This window comes from Suncus etruscus, chromosome 11, assembly GCF_024139225.1.
Source record: "Suncus etruscus isolate mSunEtr1 chromosome 11, mSunEtr1.pri.cur, whole genome shotgun sequence".
Lineage (NCBI taxonomy): Eukaryota > Metazoa > Chordata > Mammalia > Eulipotyphla > Soricidae > Suncus > Suncus etruscus.
This window is the reverse complement of record NC_064858.1, coordinates 90,102,736-90,106,591: the sequence shown is the minus strand read 5'-3', so window position 1 is coordinate 90,106,591 and position 3,856 is coordinate 90,102,736. Positions and strand designations below refer to the sequence as shown.

The following is a 3,856-nucleotide window of genomic DNA, read 5'->3' as shown; positions in this document are numbered from 1 at the left end:
CATTAATTTGACAATATACAACACAAACGTGCTTTTCCTTTGTGAGACAGTCATTCACTTCTAATTTTTATTATAAGGCATTAATTAGAGATGCCCTTAGTTATTAAACTGCCTTACAGCAGTGTCAGAAGACCCAGGTAGCCCTTTTAATAATTCTCAGACAACTTGACCAGCAATTCAATTAATGAAAGGTTCTAAGATGTAGTGACAAATGCTCTATAACACTAAGGAGTCTCAGGGCCACTATGGGGTTGCTAGAACTATCTGGAATCATAAATGGAAGTGCTCTGAGACTGCCAGAGATTTAACTGACCATGTTCAGGGGACCATGTGGTGCTGAGGTTCTAACTATAATTAACTTCATGCAGGCATGCAACTTATCTAACTCTATCTTTGTACTGAATTATCCCAATTCTGACCTGTTAGCATGAATTTTCATGATCAAGGTATTCTACTATATCACTTCTACACTGTTTAAAAATAAGCTTATTTTTATTGAATATTAGAAACAGTTTAGTAGTATATATTGGAAAATAACAATGCATTATAATTGGAAAAAGCACTGAAATATTTTAATGCTTCCAATTTCAGATACAAAAATTAGTTTTAAGAGTAAATATTGCTAATGTAAAAAAACTGGGAATAACTTAATAAATACTACATTTATTACAAAATAAACTTTGTATTCTTAGGAAAGAGTCGTCAATAAATTAATATTTCTGAAAGGCTAGGTAGTTGAATAGTTGGAGACTACCTATTTGAAACCATATTACATTATCTGAAGCGATATGTCTAACAAATGTGAGTTTGCCTTTTTCTGCTCTTTGTTCATTCTATCCTACACATCTTCCCCTTCACATCTACTCATCAAAATTGTGCCTCTTACTCATAAAATATTTTGCAGTGCTTTCATAAGTTTTTCATATACTGCTTGAGAATATAGCCATGTGTGAACATATTTCACTTCACATTCTAACTCTGAGAAGACAAGCAGCCTATTCTATTCATCACTATTTCTCTCATAGCAACTATATAGTACAGTGCCCTGGCATTTAGCAAGTGCTTGATAAAAATGTGACAAATAAATACATGTCGACTAAATTGAGTCTTCTGATAGAATCTTGGCTCTCTTAGCTGCAGTTTTCTAGTCTTCAGAGCACTCAGTAATTCCATTTCTGTGAAAGGATTAGAATTTGTAGGGATGAGAACCTGTCACAGATATTGCTAAATCATACTGCGCCATACACAGATGCTGTAATTATATATACTTTATTTTTCTCTCTCTTGGTCTCTTCTTATCAGTTTTGCCTTTACTATGTTGGTTCAATTCTAAGTTGCAGAGGCTAAAATTCTTTGTACTCCATATTGTAGAGGCCCATTTATGTTCTTCCAAGAAAGTCAATGGCTAGAAACTGATATTATGGAGAGAAATAAAAAGGTTTCTCTTATTATTTTTAAGCTGAAGTCCTTATAAAATAAAACTTTACTCAGAGTTTATGTCTGTTAAATCTTGGTAGGAGGCATAATTAAGAATCCAGCAGCTCCTATATTGTTCTGTTAGTATATTCAGTCTTAAGGGTGCCTGGTGGCTTTTGGTAACTGTCAGAAGTACTGTCAGAAACTTTGTTTTATTCTGAATATTATCTCAAATTTAATATGAAAACCTATCTTATTCTGTCTGGTCTAGTACAAAACAAAATGACGTAGGCTGGATAGATTTAAAAATAACATTTATCTATTTCTTATATATAGGCTGAAAATCCATGAACCACGTGCTGCTGTATTTGCTGAAGGGCTTCTTTCTGATTAAAAAATGGCCATTAAAATTATGTTTCTGGGGCCAGCGAGGTGGCGCTAGAGGTAAAGTGTCTGCCTTGCAAGCACTAGCCAAGAAAGGACCACAGTTCGATCTCCTGGTGTCCCATATGGTCCCCCCAAGCCAGGGGCAATTTCTGAGCGCTTAGCCAGGAGTAACCCCTGAGCATCAAACAGGTGTGGCCTGAAAAAAAATTATGTTTCATCACTTGGCTGAAAGATCAAGGATCTTTCTCTGCTTGCTTTTATTTATTTACTTTTTCATTTATGTTTGGGGGCCACACTTGGCTGTGTTCAGGGATTATTCCTGGCAAGACTCAGGGTACCACATGTTATGTCAAGAATAGAATCTTAGTCTTCTGTGCAAAAAATTGCCTTATTCTCTTCATTGCTCTGGAACCACTGTGATTGCTTTTCTAATGCACCAATTCTATTTGTAAAAATCACTAACTAGGTAATATATCAAATCACCTTCTTTAGGTTGTATCTCCAAATATACCACCATTTTGGGAACTATCTTTCAGCATATATATTTCTGAAAGCACAGAGAATAAAAATAGAAACAGGCAATCAAAAAAAAAAGGTAACGAGATAATTTAATTAGTATGATACTGTCCTTTTTTTCAATCAACATTGAGAAGTAGGAAGTGATTTGAATATATAAGTAGAGGGGTGTTAACAAAATTCAGACAATAAATAGCTCTCTTTTTCTCATTTTCATCTCCATCAATCTTATCTATTTTTGGGTTTTAATAGCAAGGTATCTTCCCTCTTAATCAAGAAATATTTACTTCAGAGCAGAGTTCATAAACAAACTAAAGTGTTTTCCAGAAATATTCAGGGAGAACAATACTCAGTGGCATTTGACAAAATTGGATTTGTAATATACTTATTAGTTGGGGGTTGTGAGTTCATAGATTGTTTCGCATACAAAAATTATGGTATTATTATTGTACTCACTTCAGCAGCACATATACTAAAATTGGAACAATACAGAGAAGATTAGGATGGCCCCTGTGCAAGAATGATATGCAAATTCGTGAAGCATTCCATATTCAAAAAATAAGTATGGTATTATTATTATTATTATTATTATTATCATCATCATCATCATCATCATCATTATTTTGGTTTTGGGCCACACTCAGTGACTCTCAGGGGTGACTCCTTGCTATGCACTTAGAAAACACTCCTAGTTTGGGGGGCCATATGGGAAGCCTGGGGTTGAACCAAGGTCTGTCCTGGGTCAGCCATGTAAAATGCAAATGCCCTACCGCTTAGCTATTGCTCCAGCCCCAGGTATCATTATATTTTGAGTGAATAAATGCAGTTTTTTTTCATTCGAATATAGTGCTCAAAAATAGCATGTTTGAAAACAATTTTTCATAGACATCTGAAAAATTTTTAATAACATTTTATAAATTTGTGCATACAGAGCAAAGACATTTTGCTAAAAGAGATTTACTTTGTGGGGAAGTGAAATAAATTATTTATATGCTGCACATAACAGGAGAAGAACACTGATTGTGTCTTCAATATATTTGTTGTCTTAATACCAAGCCCTCTCCTGTTTGTTTTCGTTTGGGGCCCACACCTGGTGACACTCAGGTGTTTTTCCTGGCTATGTGCTCAGGAATCGCTCCTGGCTTGGGGGACCATATGGGATGCTAGGGAATCAAACCACAGTCCATCCTATGTTAGCACGTGCAAAGCAGACACCCTACCGCTTGTGCCACCACTTCACCCCCTCCCAGTTTTAATAATAAAAGAGAAGCTGCTTCTTAATTCACTCATATCTGGGTTACCTCTTGCATAGACTATTTGCTAGTTTAGGATTTTAATTTTGAGGGTGGAAACACTTTACACTACTCAGAGTAACTAATGGTTCTGTAGCCAGAGATCACTCCTGACTCCTGGCAGACCTGGGGAAGCCATGTGGGGTGGCAGGTATTTAACCCCAGTCAGCCCAGAGTAAGGCTTGGAAGGGCCTTTCTTTCTGAATTATCTCTCCAGTTTTCTACTTACTGTTTTAGAACTTTAA

General features: G+C 35.8%; 1 non-coding gene across 1 annotated transcript; it reads left to right on the top strand.

Moving 5' to 3' along the window:
- Window positions 1-2,767: 2,767 nt before the first annotated feature.
- Window positions 2,768-2,874, top strand: LOC126023630 (U6 spliceosomal RNA). Its single transcript, XR_007500737.1, has one exon. It is a non-coding gene; the product is annotated as a U6 spliceosomal RNA (small nuclear RNA).
- Window positions 2,875-3,856: the final 982 nt, after the last annotated feature.